The following is a 20,879-nucleotide window of genomic DNA, read 5'->3' on the forward strand; positions in this document are numbered from 1 at the left end:
TTTTTTTTTTTTTAAATTTACACTACTGTTACACCAGATATGAGCGGTGGCACTGGGCAAGTGGCTTGGCAGGCAGGCAGGCAGGCAACTGATTAGATTACAGAGGGAAAAAAAATAAATGATTTTCTAGCCCTAAAAAGGGCTTTTTGGGCTGCTGTCCTTACAGCAGAGATCAGATGAGTCCTTCAGGACTGTAGTGGACACTGAATACACTAGCCTAGCTATCAATTTCCCTATTAAATCACCAGCAGCTACACTGTCCCTCCTCTCACTAACAATGCAGCTTCCAAATGAATCTAAAATGGCTGCTGTCCAGGAGCTGGGAGGGTCTGCTGCTGATTGGCTGGAATGTGTCTGCAGACTGTGAGATACAGGGTCAAAGTTTACTCAATGATGATGAATAGGGGGCGGATCGAACATCGCATATGTTCGCCCGCCATTGCGAACGCGAACAAGCTATCGCCAACGAACAATTCGCGACATCACTAAACATTAAATAAATAACTAAAGGTCCCTGTAATCGAATCAAAGTTAACATTTTTTGCATTATGTCTTTTTGTTTACATTCTCTTTTCTTTTTTTCTTTTTTTTTCTACTGTAATGTTGTAACAGTAAGTATTGATGGGCTTGCTCTCCAGGGAATCCCGGAGTAGACAAAGACTTGAGAAGAAATAAAGGAAAGGAGAAGAGAAGAAGAAGAAAGAAAAGATAAAAAAGGGGGGGGAGGATTCAATGATACAGGGATGGACAGTAGGTGTATTGGAGATATCTTTCTAAATCTTTCTATTCCAAAAAGCTAGCATTAGCTCGTATTGATCTAGTTTGTGGGTTTTTAGGTAATGATATCTTTCTAATGTCAAAAGGTCGACCACCTGGTGTTTCCATTCTTGCCAGGTAGGGACTCTTTGGGTTTTCCAATATTTTGGTAAAAGTTTTTTGGCTGCTGTCAGCATTATCAGGAAAAGTGATTGCTTGCCTAGACCCTCAAGTCTGGGTATTGAGCAGAATATTAAAATCTCTGGATCAAGGGGAATCTGTGTGCCTATGATCTCGGGCATTGTTTTTAAAACATATGTCCAGTATTCCTTCAGACACGGGCATAACCACCATATATGGAGAAGAGATCCCTCCTCACCACAGCCCCTCCAGCAGATGTTGATCAGTCTAGGAAACATTTTACATAGTCTAGCCGGTGTTAAATACCATCTACATAACAGTTTTTGTTGAATTTCTTGTATTTTAGCTGAGACAGAGGAACTCTTAGTTAATGTAAATGCTTTCATACATGTATCCATATCTATATCCTGGTTTAGCTCTCTTTGCCAGGAAATTGTGTAGGAGGGGAGAGGCGTGGAAGAGGTTTTGACTGTGATTTTATATAGTTTAGAGATCTAATGCCCTGGATAGTTATGTTGAATGCATAATTTCTCAAAATATGTGGGTTCTCTTCCAAAATCGTTTTTGTACTTGTGGTGTGAGATATAGTGTACTAACTGGTTGTAGTGAAGCCAAGAGGAGAAAATCTCCCCATGGACTTCTGCAAGATCTGCTTGCATTTTCAGTTTACCCCTATCTGAAATAAACTGAATGGATCCCATTCTTAGATCGTAGGGTTGTGAGATTGTTTTCCCTATTCTATGATATGGAAGTTTCATGTTCTCAATAAGAGGAGACAGCTGAGCAAATATAGAGGAAATGTGTGTACTAGTGGCTAAAAGTTTATCCCACTCCGCTAGGATATTTGCCGTGATGAGGTAATATTGTATATTTTTAGGCCTCTTCTGTTGGGTTGTCCAGGCTAGTGTAGCGACATTATTTAATTTAAAGATATCCCTGTCTATTTGTATCCACATCTTATTATCAGTGTTATGTGCCCATTCCACTATGTGTCTAAGAGTTATCCCGTATTTGTAAGCCTGAAGGTTAGGGACTCCCAGCCTGCCACTGTCCCTGGGTAGGTATTGGGTTTTCTTTGGTGTTCTTGGTTTTGTGCCCGCCCATATGTATTGTTCCAAGATATTTTGTAATTGGGTTATGTAGTTATCCTGCAAAGGGATAGGTAATGCTTGCATCAGATATAGAATCCGAGGAAGGATGTTTATTTTTATAACTCCTATCCTTCCTAACCAAGAGAGGGGTTTATTCTTCCAAGTGGATAGATCACGCGTTATGTCATTTTTTAGGGTGCTATAGTTATGTTTGTTCAGGTCTTGTGTTGATGTGGTCAATTGTATCCCTAAGTATTTCAATTTATGATGAGCTAGGGGAATGTTATATTTGTTTCTCAAATATTGTACTGTTTGTGGAGATGTATTGATATTCAAGATTTCTGATTTATTGATATTCAACTTAAAGTGTGATACTTTTCCGTAGGCTTCTAATTCATTAAGTAATTCTGGGATAGAGCTTTCAGCTTCTGTCAGAGAAAAGAGAATATCATCGGCATATAATGCTTGTTTGTGCTCAGACTGTCCTATCTGGATTCCTTTGATGTTAGAATTGTTTCTAATTTTTTGGGCTAAAATTTCCATGGTAATGGCAAACAGAAGAGGGGATAAGGGGCAGCCCTGTCTAGTGCCATTGTTGATGTTAAAAGAGTCAGAGAGGGTGCCATTCACTCTGATCTTTGCATTAGGGTTGGAGTAAAGAGCCAAGGACATATTTAAAAAGGGTTCTGGAAACCCCATCTCAATCATTGCCCTGCGCAGAAAAGACCAACGAACCCTATCGAAGGCCTTCTCCGCGTCGGACGAGAAGAGGATCATGGGCGTCCCAGAAGTCTTGGCATGGTTTATAAGTTGAATGGTTTTAATTACATTATCTCGGGCTTCTCGTCCTGGTATGAATCCGACTTGATCGCAAGACACAAAACTAGGAAAGTATTTATTCAGCCTGTGTTGATTAGGGAGATTGGCCTAAAATTCTCTGGGCATGTTGTCGTTTTTCCAGGTTTAGGGATTACAGTAATATGTGCCTCTAGGAGGTTTTTAGACATAGAGGGATTGTCTCTTAAGTTGTTGAATAAGGTGAGGAGGTGAGGTGATAACACTTTCTTGAGTTTCTTATAATAACCTATCGTGTAACCATCTGGCCCTGGGCTCTTTCCTGAGGGGGAATCTTTGATAGCTTGATGTATTTCTTCTAATGTGATAAGTGACTCTAAATGATCCTTCCCTTCTATAGTTAATGTTGGTAAACCTAAGCCTTGGAAGTAATTGTTGAGGGATTCTCTAGTTTCATGGGGGGGGGGGCTCCAATCGGGGGGGGGGGTTGTCATCGTTATCTACAATGTTATGTAGTGAGCTATAGTAGTTTCTGAAAGTAGAGGCGATATGTTTATTGCTCTTTCTTAATTATTTGACCATCCGAGGTTTGTAAATTGTGAATGTAAGTCGCCAGTTGTCTTCTCCGAAGGCATCTGGCTAGTAGTTTTCCTGGTTTGTTTCCACCCTCATAATAGTGTTGTCCTAAAAATAGGGCGTTACGCTGATGTATGGTTATCAGATTTGTTTTAAGGTCTAATCTGGCTTTAAATAATTCTTCCTTAATGTTATTGTTATTCAGGTCCTGCTTGTGAGCCTTTTCTAATGTTTGGATTTTATCTAGTAGATGAGTGCGTTTTTCTTCTAGTCTGTCTATGAATCTTTGCTTTCGGGTTTATAAATAAACCTCTCATTACGGTTTTGTGTGCTTCCCACTTGCATTGCGGTGATGCAGTAGAGTTTTTATTAAGTATGAAATATTCTGATAGGCTCTTCTCTATCTCAGCTAACATGAGTGGATCGTCCAGAAAGGAGTCATCTAGCCTCCATAGTTTGGCCGTGATAGGGAGATCAGGCCATAAAATGGAGCAGGTCACCGGAGCATGGTCCGACCAAGTTATATGACCTATCTCACAGTGATTAGTCAATGAAAGTCCGTTAGTGTCAGTAAAGATGTGGTCTATCCTGGTGTAGCAATTATGTGGAGATGAATAAAAAGTGTAATCTTTGACCTCTGGGTGCATTGTTCTCCAAATGCCGTGAAGGGCAAGATTATTGAGTGAGGTCTTAATTGCTTTTAGTACAATCTTGGGGATACACGAGGTTCCCCTAGAGCATTCAAGTCTAGGCTCGAATGTGAGGTTGAAGTCGCCGGCTAGGAATAGAGTGCCTCTTACCTGATCAAGTATTAAGTTTGATATTTTCTTGAAGAAAGCATTTTGGGCTTGGTTTGGTGCATAGATATTCAGCAGTGAAAGCTGCTGACCATAGAGAAGGCCGGTCAGAAATATATAACGACCTTCTGGATCTTTGTCTATGTTTAGAATCTGGAAGGGGAGGGATCTATGTATTAGGATGCCTGCCCCCCCCCCCCTTTTTTTTAGGGCCTGAGGCGAAACAAGCTATAGGGAAATGTGGACTGTTCCATTTAGGTTCTTTACCCCTTTGCAAGTGTGTCTCTTGAATCAATGATAATTGAGTTTATTGATCTTTTGCCTGGACTGTTGAGTTTTACATTTATGGTTGTCAACTTTAGAGTATGGTCACAGAATCTACTAAACTTACTCGCCATTTTCTCTAATGTAGGGGAGAAAGGGAGTGGGAAGAGAAAAAAAAAAAGTAAAAAAAGAAAGGAAGGTTAAGGGAAAAAGGTAGAATATAGAGAAAGGAGAGTAAGGAGAGAGTAAAAGACTAAAGTCTTATAGTTTTAGAGGCTGTGTGAGTACACGTTAGGGGTGTACAAGAGGTGAATGACAGTGGATCAAGGGAGGAGTGATTCCTATCTGTCAAACAAATGTTTTTAGAGAAGAGAAATGATAGGGGGAAGTATCTCCCCCTCCGGCTAGAGGGAGTATAAATCTAAGTATTTTAAATCTAAAAGGCATGTTGAATATATGGAAGGAGGGAAGTGAAGTGTGGGACACTTGTATAGTGGAGGAGGTTGAGAGGATGGGCATTAATATAGAGAGTTAATGTATCATTTCTGTGAGTTGTTTGTTCTTAATTTTGTGAATGTTGTTTCAAGGTTTTTCAATCCAGGGAGTGTTTGGTCTGAGGGTTCCTAACAAATAGTCTCCTATGGATTCGGAGTGGTACGGTCTAAGGGCAGGAAAGACTGGTTCCCCCTCATAACTATAGTGCTTCCTAGATAATGATGAGTCTCTTATCTTTGTGGTACTTTCTTAAGCGTGAGTGTGTTATAGAGAATCTGTTAGCAGTCAGTAATGAAAGTTTTAATTCCTAGATTGTGTAGGAGGAGTATTTCTTTAGTACCGAGAGTGGTGTACTAATAGTGTTTATTTGGAGCTATGTACATAATAATATAGAAAAAATTCCCCCGATCTGGGGGAAGATTATAGTCAGTTCATAGACATTATTTGCAATGATCATGAGTATAAACTTATACCTTATGAAGCATATAAAAATAAAATAACAGTTTTCCTTTTTGGTAATGGCATTCTGTTCTGTAAATAGGAAATATCAGCAACAAGATAACAAACTTAACCAGTGAAAACATTAACAGTGTTACAGTCACATGCTGTAAAAAAAAAAAAAAAAGGCAAATTTAAAGTAGATTTTATCAGCTATTAAGGGCGCTGTTATGATGTAGAATATAGACATATACCTTATGAAGCGTATAAGAATAAAATAACAGTTTTCTTTTGTGGTAACAGTGTTACAATCACGTGCTGTAAGAAAAAAACAAATGACAAATTGTAAGTAGGTTTTACCAGCTATTAAAGGGACACTGAACCCAAATTTTTTCTTTTGTGTTTCAGATAGAGCTTGAAATTTTAAGCAACTTTCTAATTTACTCCTATTATCAATTTTTTTTTCATTCTCTTGGCATCTTTATTTGAAATGCAAGAATGTAAGTTTAGATGCCGGCCCATTTTTGGTGAACAACCTGGGTTGTTCTTGCTGATTGGTGGATAAATGAATCCACCAATAAAAAACTGCTGTCCAGAGTTTTGAACCAAAAAAGAAAAAAGCTTCGATGCCTTCTTTTTCAAATAAAGATTGCAAGAGAACTAAGAAAAATTGATAATAGGAGTAAATTAGAAAGTTGCTTAAAATTGCATGCTCTTTCTGAATCACAAAATAAAAAAATTGGGTACAGTGTCCCTTTAAGGGCGCTGTTATGATGCAGAATATAAACTTATACCTTATAAAGCATATAAAAATAAAATAACAGTTTTCCTTTGCGGTAATGACATTCTGTACTGTAAGCGGGAAATATCAGCAACAAGTTAACAAACCTAACCAATGAAATCATTAACAGTGTTACAGTCACGTGCTGCAAGAGAAAAGCAAATGTCAAATTTTAAGTAGTTTTTACCAACTATTAAGGGCACTGTTAAGGTGTCCCTACGTGCTCTGGAAAGGGGTTCATAGGGCCCTATGAACCGGTAGTGATGCTTGCCTTACCAGGAGGTGTTATTGAGTAAATCCACTAGTGAAAGTGCAACTTCAATGTTCCGTTACCAGCCGCTAGAGGGCAGCCAAGACTCTCTTATGTGGGGTAGGGTGCAAAAGCAGTCCATATTATGAGCAAAGATTTGAGACAGGCCGTCCTAATGTGGGTTACTTTGGTCGATTGCGTTTTGCTCATCCGGGCAGGCCTCCGATGAGCGGTGAGCAGTATCACTATAGGCCTCAGGAGTGGAGGATATAGATAGTACTTTGTAAAAGGGCGTAGGGTCATCCCCAGGTTTGTATATAGCCATTTTGTTGTTGCATGACGCTATCAAGGACACCAGACACCCCCACCAGTATTGGACCTTGTTCCGCTTGAGAGTGGTGGTGACAGGTGCCAATTCTCTCCTTTTTTGGAGTGTTGTCTGGGAGAGATCCGTGAACAGTAATATTTCTTCTCCAGCATGGAATATAGGATGTTTTTTTCTTGCACAGCGAAGGAGCTCTTCTTTGCCCTTATACCTTAAAAATGTCACTATGATGTCCCTAGGTGGGGCTTTTGGAGGAGGCTTTGGTCTTATGGCCCTGTGGGTCCTTTCAATAGGTATATATTCTGCAGAGGGATTCTCTTTTATGACCTTAAATAAGGCTTGTAGATAACCATCTATAGCAGGCGGAAAGACTGTTTCTGAAACCCCTCTTATTCGCAAGTTGTTGCGTCTACATCTATTTTCCAAGTCTTCAAGCTTGTCAGCGAGACTATTGATTTTGTGGTCTTGTTCTTGGATGTAAGACGAGGCTTTTTGAAGGCTACTTGCAGTGCTTTCTTGCTTTTCTTCTAGAGATAACACTCTCTGGTCTAGTACCCCTATATCCCTGCGAAGATCACCAAAAAGATTCCTCATCTCCTGCATAACTTCCTTAATGTCCTCCTTAGAGGAAAGATGTAGGATGTCACTCTTGGTGACATACATGTTATTAGTTGTCATCACAGGTTGCTGTTGGTTAGTTAAGGGTGTTGGTGTGGCTGCCATATCTCCTGGGCAGGTACTAGTTTGAGATTCAGCAGGCTTAAGGTAGTGACTGAGGGGCTTGGTAGAGGTCAGTTTGTCAGCTTTAGTTTGCCTCTTGCAAGGCATTACATATATAGTGGGTCTGTGGGTAGGATTCAGGAAAAGAAATAAAAATGGGTGTCTCCAGTGTCCTTTTACGCTAGATCTAAAGGTAGTGCTTGAAACCTCAAGGGTGTTAGCCAAATTTGTTACTGTTATCCCAGACAGAGCTTTTAATGACTGCAGTCGTTTTTTTCTGGTGATGTGTATTGTCCCAGATTCTGCTGTCTTCTATTGCCTTGTGAGTGTTATCGCTACCAATGTGTAATAATCCCCTTACACTTTATCTCCCCTATGCTCCCTTTATGCTAAGCAAATGTGTGCAGTGTCTCAACAGGGGGTAACTTACTTGCGCAGTGAATCGCTTGTTCGGTTATCACCTCAGCGCCAGAGTTTTGTAACCTGTTTGCTGCAGGCCGGGGTTTATCAGCCACGTGGGTCCAAAATGGCGATCAGAAGAGCCGCAGTATATTGCTGTAAAAGGAGCATCGATGTTGTCCCTTCAGTCTGCCCCAGAATCTATCTACCACATGTCCAGTATGATAGTAGTTTCAACTGTCCTCACAGCAGTGGAATCTTGTACTGTGGTGTTCCGATGTTTGCCCACCTCAGGGCTCCCGGTATGTGAGCTGATTGGAGACCGGGTGTTTAGAGATGTTGTGTTGCAGGTCGTATCAGGTCCTCAAAAGTTACAGTATGTTGCTGTATATTGTTGTGAATGTCCCAGTTAGGTTTAGGAAAAATATAGACGATTACATGCCTCTTAAAGTGCTTTTAGCCGGGTAGGGAGATAGAAGCTCCTTTAGAAAGCAGCCATCATCCTGCGTGGCTTAACTCCGCTCCCCTAAAGATTGGACTTTTATCTTATTCCTATGTTATTCAGTGTGCTTATTTGTTTGGATTCTTATGGCTCTATTTGCGTGTGAAGCAGACACGCTTGCTAGCTGCACTGGCATTGGACCTATAGGGAGGAAGCTCCCACCCACTCTCCATTGTGCTGTATGCCGTACGCCGAAGAGACCGGAATATACAAAGAGGAAGAGACCACTGACAGCGCTCTGGACAGGCAAGATTTTCTGTTTATACTATATATACACTATGGTTGATTTTACACTGTAGTGGATGAATTGTATGAGTGTAATTTAATTAATGGACCCAGACAGCACAATGTCTAGCCCTAAAACCAGGAATCAATCTTATTTATTAAAGTGTGAAATAAAACTAAATTGCTTTGTAATCAGCTAGCAAATGTTGCTTAACAAAGGGCAAGATTTTGTTTTTAAGAAGTTAGGGTTATTGAAATATAATAAATTAACCCCTTCGCTACCAGGACTTTCAGAGAACAACTTGCCCAAAATTCCAGAGACTTTTTAGCATTTTTTCTATCACTCCATTTAAACAGAAATAGCCTTGATTTTTATTTTAATTTTTATTTACCTGTCAATTTTTTAAGTAGACAATTCATGGTATTGATCTATGCACATTTTGGTATATTGCATGCCACCATTTCAGCTCTAAATGCAATCATATATAAAAATAGTTAACTTTTTCACAAACTTTCTGGTTCTCGCTGAAATTATGACACAATTAATTGTAAAAGCTTCTCTGGGATCTCCTTTGTTCAGAAATAGCAGACATATATAGCTTTGCCATTGCTTTTTGGTAATTGCAGCTGCGTACTACACTTCTATTATTCCCAGCAGTGAAGGGGTCAATAAGGTGGCTTGTAAAGTTAATTATAGTGTAGAGATTACATTCCCACATGACACCTCCCACCCCCTGATCCCTCCAAAACAGCTCTCCTCCCTCCACCTTTTTTCCTGTAGGGTAGCTTACCATTCCTCCCTCTCCCTTTATTTTTTGTTTCACATAGGGCCATCCCCCTCCCTCCCCCCTCTACTGCTGGGCTACCCACCCGCCTCCCAGTTTCCCTCCCGCCTTCACCAGCAGATGATCACAACATAGTGTTACCTTCTGTAATGATCTGACATCTGCTATCATATGGAGCTGAAACACTGATTGTGCTCCATTTACATATTGCAGGCAGATGCCTGGAGCTCAGGAACTCCAGCTCTCGGCTGTAACTTTACAGCCGTGACTGCTGGAGCTTCCTGCAGCTCTGCCGTATATATACTGTCAGGCGATCTCCCAAACTCTTCCTATTGCCTGTTTTGTCGTTTGTACCTCCTCACAAAAGAGCTGATCCCTGACCGGGAAAACCCTTCTCGGCTGTCCGGGCTCCTAGAACTGCCAGCCGGCCACAAGCTGATCTCTGACTGCCTAACCCTCTCCAGCTGGCTGGGCTCCTGGAACTGTCGGTCAGGCGCATCATCCGGGACACCCACTAACCTTTACCCTAGGTTACTCCAGTGGCCCTTTGCCCCAGAGCTCTTTTGGGTATTGGTAGCCCCTAGGGAGGACCAGAGGTGGGGTAATTGCTGGAAGGGAGATACCTTGGGAACCAGGGTTTTTGGACACCCCCATCTCCATATCTTTCCCAGGCAGTAATTCTGGTCCTCATTAATGGATCATGCTGCTTTGTGTTCTTTGGGGACCAAGGGCTTTCCAATGACACCCTGGGAGTGACGCTGCTCCCCCAGGATCACCCCAAAACTGCGACCTAGGTACTGTGGGGGCTATATGGATGGTCTCCCTCCCCAGTGGCAGAGCCACTTCCAGTGAGAGGAGACAGCCGGTCTCTCTCCCCAGTGGCAGAGCTATCCCCAGGGAGCAGAGGTAGCTGACCTCCCTCCCCAGCAACAGAACCCCTTCCCTGGATAGGAGACAGCCGGTATCTCTCCCCAGTGGCAGAGCCAGTTCCAGGGAATGGAGGTAGCCAACCTCCCTCCCCAGCGACAGAACCCCTTCCCGGGAGAGGAGACAGCCGGTCTCTCTCCCCAACAGCAGAGACAGTTTCAGGGAGATGAGACAGCCGGTCTCTCTCCCCAGCAGCAGAGCCATCCCCAGCAAGCAGAGGTAGCCGACCTCCCTCCCCAGCAACCAAACCTCTTCCCGGGAGAGGAAACAGTCGGTCTCTCTCCCCAACGGCAGAGCCAGTTCCAGTGAGAGCAGACAGCTGGTCACTCTCCCTAATGGCAGAGCCATCCCCAGGGAGTGGAGGCAACCGACCTCCCTCCACAGCAACAGAACCCCTTCCTGGGAGAGGAGACAGATGGTCTCTCTCCCCAGTGGCAGAGCCAGTTCCAGGGAGAGGAGACAGCCAGTCTCTCTCCCCAGCAGCTGAGCCATCCCCAGGGAGCGGAGGTAGCCGACCCCCCCCCTTCAACAGAACCCCTTCCCGGGAGAGGAAAGAGCCGGTCTTCTCACTAGCGGCAGAGTCAGTTCCAGGGAGAGGAGACAGCCGGTCTCTCTCCCTAGCGGCAGAGCCATCCCCAGGGAGCAGAGGTAGCCGACCCCCCTCCCCAGCAACTGAACCCCTTCCCTGGAGAGGAGACAGCCACTCTCTCTCCCCAGCAGCAGAGCCAGTTCCAGGGAGAGGAGACAGCAGGTCTCTCTACCCAGCAGCAGAGCCCCAGGGTGCAGGGGATGAATGCAAACAGGTTGCAACAGTGCTGCCACGTACCCAGGGGGGATGGGATGACCTCTCCCAGCAACCTACAATTGGAGAGCCACCACCAGACAGCCCAAAGCCAACCCGTTGGGGTCTAGCTGAGTCTGCCAGACTAGGGGGGAGCAATATCACAGATACTAGACTGCCAAGGCTACCCCCCACCCCTCTACTTACTGGCACACAAATTATTATATTGGATTTGGCCTTTTCATGGCTCACGCGATCTTCCAAACTCTTCCTATTGCCTGTTTTGTTGTTTGTACCTCCTCACAAAAGAGCTGATCCCTGACCAGGAAAACCCTTCTCAGCTGGCCGGGCTCCTGGAACTGCCGGTTGGCCACATCAACCTGACACCCGCTAGCCTTTACCCAGGTCGCTCCAGCGGCCCTTTGCCCCAGAGCTCCGCTCTTTTGGGTATTGGTAGCCCCTAGGGAAGACCAGAGGTGGGGTGATTGCAGGAAAGGAGTTCCCTTGGGAACAGGGGGTTTTGGACACCCCCAACTCCATATCTTTGCCAGGCTGTAAATCAGGTCCCCAATAATGGATTGTGCCGCTTTTTGAACTGTGGCATCTCCAATGACACCCTGGAAGTGCCCCCGCTCCCCCGGGATCACCCTGAAACCACAACCTAGGTACTGTGGGGGCTCTATGGGACTGTGGCTCCTACGGAGGCGTCGGACTGTCTGGAGGGGTGGGAATTGCAGGAGATCTTGTGATCAGATAAGGCTCTGAATGTGTATATAAGCAGTGTGTGTTTCACAATAAAGTTAAGTTCTTGTTTCACCTGAATACTGGTCTTGTCTGGTTATTTGGGTGGGCTCTGGCTATAATCACTTCCCAGCTATACAGCTGCAGGCTCCAGGGAGGAAGCAGGACCCTTTGGCGGAGCTACCCAGTCGGGGTAGCCGATATCCTTCATATATACTTTATGTAGTACGATAGCCAAAGTATGACATGACATCTACATACATAATTTTGTGTTAAGGGGTTAAAAAACAGTTAAAAATGTCATCAATATCAAAAATTATTAGCCAAGTTGATGCAGCACAATGTCACCGACCATGAATGTTTAAACCCTTCAAGAAAGTCCACAGTTTTCCTCCTAAAAAAATTCATATCCAATAACTGAAAACTTTACATGCCCACTTTAACTTTGCCTTTTAAATAAATGGTGTGCATGTCATTGTTTGCTAACAACATTATTTGATCTACAGACTCCCTAAATGCTCAGAGCATTTATTAATGTTTTAATAACTCACAGCCTTAAACATATATATATATATATATATATATATATATATATATTTATTTTTTCATTTCTTTGTAATGAAGTCTTACATAATTCAAGTATGATCTATAATGATGTGTGCAGTTTTGCTAAGGTAGACACTTTATTCAAAATTTTTTATTTTATTTAAAAAATGTTATTCAACAATGTATTATATTTTTCAGCATTACTTAATGTATTCATTATTGAGTTATTGTGTAATAGAAAGTCAACACATTATTACAGATTTTGCTAGTATGATATTTCATAAAAGTTTTTATATTTTATGTGTATAGATGTCATACTGCCTTTATTATTGATAATCAGCTTGGATATACTTTAACCAAGTTTAAAAGATTCAACATTTTACAGTTTCAACAAGTAGTAGACCTAGATCTTCAGGTATGTGAAATATCTTCAGAATGTTGCCAGACAGGTTTTTTGTACCACACATCCTTTAATGGAACAGTGAAAACAATTCAACCCCAGGCACAAATAACCCCCCATTGAAAGATTTAAAAAAAAAAAAAATTGGTTGAGAAAAAAAAAGTGACCTTAACTATTTCATATACCTTTTTGCATAAGATTATTTTGTAGCAAATATTAAATCAACAACTCGATGGCCCCAAGTTATCAAAGTCTGTCGGACCTGATCCGACAGTGAGGATCAGGTCCGCCAGACTTTGCTGAATACGGCGAGCAATACGCTCTCCGTATTTAGCATTGCACCAGCAGCTCACAAGAGCTGCTGGTGCAACGCCGCCCCCTGTCTCTGGCGAGATACATATGCCCCAATGAGTTTAATTGACAATGGTTGTAATTCACTAACTTAGTGATTAACTATTTAATCCTATTTTTCTCTCTCTGTGAATCATAGTAGTTTAGATTAATAGATGAGGATGGGGCATATGTGAGACATAAGAACGGGTAACACTGCAAACCTTTAAAGGGACAGTAAAGTCAAAATTAAACTGATTGGACAGAGCACAACATTTTTTTTTTTTAAATATAATTTTTATTGAGGTTTTCAACAGTACCCACATAAACAGAAAAAGTGCAACAAAAAAACACAATTTGGTACATACATAATAGATGAATCGAAGCATGATACAGTTATTCATAGTAGTAAAAAAAAGGAGTTTCTTGTTGGATATTCTAAAATTTGTAACTACTTTGGGAGTCTCACCGACACCTTTGATTTTCCAACAAGTCATAATAAACATTCATTTTCCATGATTCAATAACATTTTATAAAGGCAATCAGGAAACACAAAAAAAAAAAAAAAAAAAAAAAAAAGAAAGAAGAAAAGGGGAAAGAAAAGAAAAGAGAAAAAAAAAAACCCCGCCTTGCTTAAGCATTTCCTCCCTCCCCCCTCCACGCATGCCCCATACTACCAGATACCCAAAAGAACTATTTCCGAATTTTGAAATGGGCTTATCATATACTCTATTTCGGTTGGCGAAAAGCTTTTAATGAATTTTGACCATTTGCTAAAAAATGCTACAATTTCGCCCTCTGAATTTAGATCTGTGGCGAGTTGTTCTACCCTGTATTGTTTTTTGAGATAGTTAACTTAGTGATTAACTATTTAATCCTATTTTTCTCTCTCTGTGAATCATAGTAGTTTAGATTAATAGATGAGGATGGGGCATATGTGAGACATAAGAACGGGTAACACTGACAAACCTTTAAAGGGACAGTAAAGTCAAAATTAAACTGATTGGACAGAGCACAACATTTTAAAGAACATTACAATTTACTTCAATGATCGGTTTTGCTTATTTCATTTTTTAATGAGTAATCCAAGGTGAGCTCAGGAGCCTGCAAATGTCGTTACCCACCTGGCAGCAATATTTGCAACAATGTTTATAGTAATGTTACACATAGTGGCAAACACTGCTGTCATAGACTGCTATAGACCCATGCACACTCTTAAAGGGATATGAAAACCAAATGGTTTCTTTAATGATTCAGATAGAACGTTGTTTAAAATGGCATGCTCTAATTGGCTTTTATTATCAATTGTATTTGTTCTCTTGGTATTCTTTGTTGAAAAGCAGGGAAGTAAGCTGAGGAGCATGCACGTGTCTAGAGCATTATATGGCAGCAGTTCTACAAGAATGTTATCCATTTACAAGAGCACTAGATGGCACCACTATTTCCTGCCATGTAATGCTTAAGACACCTCACTAGATATCTCTTTAACAAAGAATATCATGGGAACAAATCAAATTTGATAATATAAGTAAATTGGGAACGTTTTTTTTTAAATGGTATGCTCTGTCTGAATCACAAATTACATTTTTGGGGGTTCATATCCCTTTAAGCTACTATGAGCCTACATAGGTTTACTCTATCAAGAGAACAAAGCAAATTTGATAATATAAGTACATTGGACAGTTGTTTAAAACTGCGTGCTCTTTCTAAGTTATTAAAATTTAATTTTGTTTTTACTGTCCCTTTAAACTCAAAAATTCACATCTCATAAAATGTTAAAGTAAACAATTTTGCAATGCACTTTCGTTTTTATTTATTTTCCATGCTTTTCTGGCATTTAAATCTGAAAGTTGCAGTGCTTTCATTTCCCTCAGATGCTGGAGAATATTCTATGAAGAGCAGAACCCCGACACTCTTTTGTGCTGCACAGTGATTGCTTGATATGTGCAGGTGCTTATTTATATCTGAGGAAGTAAGATAAACAACATTCATCAGGCTTTTGAAGGGTGTGTCCTGGGAATGCTTTTAAAACCTTTATTTATTTTACAGGCATATCTGCTGTGACGCAGTGAACAATTAGTACTGCTAAGTTAAAAATAGTTGCTTTAGTGTCACTTTAAAACCTCAGTAAGTAAAAGGAAAGATGAATTTGAGTTAAATGATGCTGCTACATATTAATCTGGCAAATGTATCTCATGTCAGTAGTTGCTCATATTTATAACACACTAAAGGTCTAGTGCAAGGCTTTCTCCAGTGTAGGAAACAAGATTCTTCCAACTTAGGCCTAGTTTCCATTGAGGTGGTAAATTGTGGAAACTGGTGATAAAAACATTCATCTCCATTAAAGTATATGGAGAATTTTTATGTTAACACCAGTTTCCAAACTACCACCTCAATGAAAACTAGGCCTAAGTCCTCAGGACCCAGAAACAAGCCTGATTTCAAGGATTACTTTGAAGGAAAAAAAAAAATGTGAGCAGCTAATTACATCACCTTTGATCTACTTCCAATGTCCTAATCTCTGTCTTGTTAATGGGTTATGAGGAGCTGAAAACCGGGGTCTAGCAAAATGGATAAATGTGGGAAAATACATAGGTACTGAAATGTTTATATCTTGCCCCAAATTCCTATGAAGAACTCAAAAACAAACAAATTAGGGCTCTTTAAGTATGGAGCCCAGTGTGGAGATCAGATGCCTCCTCTTTCTGCTATTGAGCATTAATCTTATTCAGCACTAGAAGGGAGTGTAGTTGGGTGGGTGCTACCTGCAGGAGTAATGCCAGAACTTTAGTTCCCCAGTGAGCTGATTTTTCTAGGACTATTGTTTTCAGTTGTGAAGACAGCAACCGATTCTCCTAAGTACAGTGTCCTTCTAATTATACAGTGCAGGACATTTGTCACTTGATCAGTGGGTTATTTGAATTGTTCTGCTACATAGCCAAGATATGGACAATTGTTATGATCTAATTTCCATTGTTCCTGTATCATCCATGTAGCAACCATAAAATTCAAAAGTGAATAGCAAAGAACAAATATACTTCATAATTTAATTATACTGAAATTTTGCGGTGCTATACAAATGAATGATAATAATAATAATAATAATAATATAAAATAAAATACTTTATTTAGTAGCAAATACAGAATGAAAAACTTTCCTTCCAAACTTGGAGGACAATCACAATCTTTTAATGATTTGCTCCCGAAAATGTTTTTTTTGCTTTCCAAGCAAATTGGGAGCCGAGTTTCTTTGGAAATGACAATGCTATATTGTTTTGTTTGTTAAAACCACAAATGCGTTTTAGACCAAAAAGCTTCTGAAAAGGACTTTGTGACTAAAGTACCTATTTTCAAAACAGAAACTGGGAGGTCTCCTGAATCTGACATATACAATAGCCCATTAAGTGAATGGGTGAAAATGATCAGCAAATAATCATTTAGTTATAGAAGATGATTGCTGTGTGATTTCAGTGTATTGTTAAAGAATATATTTAAAAAAAAAAAGATTTGGCTGCCCTCATGTGTCTGCATTAGTGAATTGCAGTGGTATATTAACACTCAAAGATCCCATGTTATAAACATGTAGTAAAATAATATATACATTTGGTTTTATATGTTTGTCTTATCCTTCATGAATCAATTTTGTATATAAGTTGTGGAATTTTCAAGTTAAAACTTGACATTTCTTTGAGCAGTAAACCATACACATAAAAACCTCAATGTACATATGCAATTATTAGTTTGTATTCTAACTCTTAATTCAACGGGAACCTGTGGATGACAGATGGAAGAGGCGCCTCATGGGACAAGTATCGTTTTAGGCAACAGAGGGATACACATTAACAGCGGACCCCCCACACAGAGTGTTACTCACAAGAGCGGCGGTACAAACGTGTACCCAGACAAGCAGGACGGAACCAAAAGTCGCCCGTCAGACAGGCGTAAGCTCGGTACGCTAGGCAAACGTCACTCAGCAAGCAGCGTCAGAGTCGACCCAGCAGGGGAACCAATGGAGTCGAAGGAAACTCGACACAGCGGACCTCCAAAGGGGATCAGGAACGTAACCAAATTGCTCCAGCGGCAATAATAATAGAAAACCGGCAGGTGTGATGTACTCAAGGATACATTTATTGAGTACAAACAGATAAAAACAAGCGTACAGCAACGCGTTTCTCAACAAATAGTCGTTTCATCAGGCTGATACTAATACATGGAAATACCTGCTCTATTTATAACACACCTGTGTCAATCACAGAGCTCCTGCTGCCGACACACCTCCAAGTGGGGATAACTGGTGATAGGATGTGAATCGAGTAGGAGGTGTCTCAGGAGCCGGAGCTAAGGATGGACTACAAACAACAAATAACATACACAAATATTTCAAACATTCTGAATTATATGTTCGTAATTGATCTGTCCTTACAGAAAATATACACATTCAAATCATACATGTAATAAATATTACTGTAACAGCATACAACATGTGGAGAATTAAAACGCTCACAAATTAAGATCATAGTTTAATAAAATATAATAATAATAATGTATCATAATAACCCAGTATCATTAAAAGACTCAGAACAGATAAAAAAATAATAATAATGGTCCAGTTTAATAAAAAGGGGCTGAATAATGATTTAAAAATTATTAAATAGAGAATGAGAGAATAGTTTATAAAGGGGGGGCAATCCTTGGAAAATAAGGGGATAAGACTAAAAGGACCAGCGATAAAGACAATTTCAAAGTCCTATAAATATAAGGGGGTCCTATAAAGTCCTACTACTAATCACTAAAAGCTCCAGATAAATAATAAATTAGACAATATTAATCTTAGTCGCTGACTATACTAGGTGCTCAGATGTAATTATAAAATTAAAAAATAAAAGATATGGGTTGAGTGACTGGAAACAACTCTAATGGATGGCCCTAATTGATGGAAGTTCTACTATTAATGACTAAAAGCACCAGAAAATAATAAATCAAACAGTATTAATCTTAGTCATTGACTATACTAAATGCTCAGATGTAAATATAAAAATAAAAAATAAAGAATAAAAGATATGGATTGAGTGACTGGATACAGCTCTAGTGCATGGCCCTAATTAGTGGAAGGCTGCTAGGTCAATACACAAATTTAACCCATCAGGATGCATACATTTCAAAACGTGGATCCAATACGTTTCTCTTTGTCTTAATCTAAAATACCTATTATAGATATAAGATTTAGGTATATGTTCTAAAGGGGTCACGGAGAAGCAGTTAGTATCACCATTGTGCATGATGTTGCAGTGTCTAGAGACACTATGGTACTTGTAATTCTTCCTCATATTACGTTTATGTTCAGACCACCTTATGCTGAACCGCCTACAGGTTCTGCCCACATATTGGATGCCACACAAAACGGTGAGTAGATATACAACATAGGTTGATGCACAAGAGATATGTCCAATGATCGAATAAGATCTATTAGTGATAGTAGATCGAAAGGTTTTTTTGTTTGGTGTCAATCGACTGACACATCTTGCATCTGCTCGCTCTACATCTGAAAGCACCAAACTTTGGTGCAATAGACTTCGGTGTTATGAGGGCTGGTTGTCTCTTATGTTTGACTATCTTGCTGGGAGCAAGCAGGGTCTTTAGAGTAGGAGCTCTCCTGTAAACCACTTTTGGTTTGGTACCTATCGACTTACCCAAAATGGGATCCTTAGTTAGAATGTCCCAATGTTTGGCCAGCACCTTTCTAATCAGTGCATGATTAGAATTAAATTGCGTGATGAAAAGAGGATTTTCATTATAGTTATTAGTTACTTGTCCCAAATGTTTATTTGAGTTGATAAAATAACCGTTCCTATCATCTAATCTAGCCCTTCTGTAACCTTTGTCTATAATACTAAGTGGATAGTTCTTTTCCAGAAAACGTTCCCTCAAGACCTGACTTTGGGAATCATAGTCAGATAACGTGCTGCAGTTACGGCGAATACGTTTGAACTGACCATATGGTACGTTTTGTTTCCAGGCATGAAAATGACAACTTTTGAAATCCAGATAGCTATTACAGTCAACCGTCTTGAAATAGGTTGTACTGGTCACCTTGCCTTCATTAAAGCTCAAGTGCAGGTCCAAGTATACAATTGATTTATTGTTAATTGAACTCGTGAAGGTCAAGCCCCTGTCGTTTGAATTCAAATAATCCACAAAAGAAGTGGCTGAGTCCTCATTGCCCCTCCATATAAATATCAGATCGTCAATGTATCTGCCATAGAATACCAGGCTCGCCCCATAGTGTGAGTCATATATATAACGCTTTTCAAAATGACCCATGAACAAATTCGCGTAACTAGGGGCGAACCTGGTACCCATGGCAGTACCTTTGATTTGAAGAAGCAATTTGGTTACGTTCCTGATCCCCTTTGGAGGTCCGCTGTGTCGAGTTTCCTTCGACTCCATTGGTTCCCCTGCTGGGTCGACTCTGACGCTCCTTGCTGAGTGACGTTTGCCTAGCGTACCGAGCTTACGCCTGTCTGACGGGCGACTTTTGGTTCCGTCCTGCTTGTCTGGGTACACGTTTGTACCGCCGCTCTTGTGAGTAACACTCTGTGTGGGGGGTCCGCTGTTAATGTGTATCCCTCTGTTGCCTAAAACGATACTTGTCCCATGAGGCGCCTCTTCCATCTGTCATCCACAGGTTCCCGTTGTCCACTTACCATTTCTAAGAGAGCTGCCTGGATTGCTGGTTGCCGAATTCGCCATCTGCCACATGCTGTGATCATTTGCGCACTTCTATAGAGACTCTGTGTGTTATTTTGGTTCTCTTTAATCTAGCAAGTATTTGGGCCAAGGCCCACCGAAGTTTGCTGCATTTGATTTAGTTCTTATTAGCAATTGCTGTTCCCAATGAATTACGACTTAACACTACTGCTTATTATATGTCTTTTTTAGGGTTTGTTGCTAAACCGATATATATTTATATATTTTTATATACTGCCTTGGTTGTTGCTGTTTTAGTAATTATTACTTCTTGTCCAATACGATCCACATCGGTTTATTGTTTAATCATTTATTATTTAACATATATTTGTTCACATTGTATTTCGATTTCAGACCTATCTATATTATAGGGTTGCATGTTATCCTCAATACCTCCTTTATTTGATAATCGTCACTTGTTCTGTTATATCTATTATCACGGTAGGAGTTTGGTCTGATAGCAAGTTTGTATCTTATTTTTACTTATCACCACTACTCGGAGGTACAATATTAGACTAGTGTATTGGTATAGGGTCTATCTGATCAATACACTAGTTTTCGAAACTATTTGGTTATTTTGTTATAGACACATATTGTATATTTAAATTTAAATTTTTATAGCATTTTTGGCATTTAGGATTTGTTTTATTTCTGCACTTCAACTATAGATTCCAAGTCTTTTTGATTCACACCATTGCTAGTTTTATTATTGTTAGCACATATATCACTTATTCCCAGTTCTAACACTGTCACATTACTATTCACAGTTGTAATACTGCCATATTACATTGGTTCACTATTTCTATCACTGGTTTGCATCTGATTAAGACTATTTAGTCTCACAATCTAATACACGGGTCACTGCTAATCACGTGACCTGTGCATTTGATTTGTATTCACGTATTCGTATTACAGAATATAATGTTATCTGTGAGTGAAAGGAACAACAAGAGATTGTTGCTTGTGTCACACACAGAATCCACTACTAGCACAGCTACATCTGACAGTTCTGTTGAGAATCTGTCCATTCATGCACTGTTTGCGAGATTAGAAGATGCAATCAATG

This window comes from Bombina bombina, chromosome 3 (genome assembly GCF_027579735.1).
Source record: "Bombina bombina isolate aBomBom1 chromosome 3, aBomBom1.pri, whole genome shotgun sequence".
NCBI classification, from domain to species: domain Eukaryota; kingdom Metazoa; phylum Chordata; class Amphibia; order Anura; family Bombinatoridae; genus Bombina; species Bombina bombina.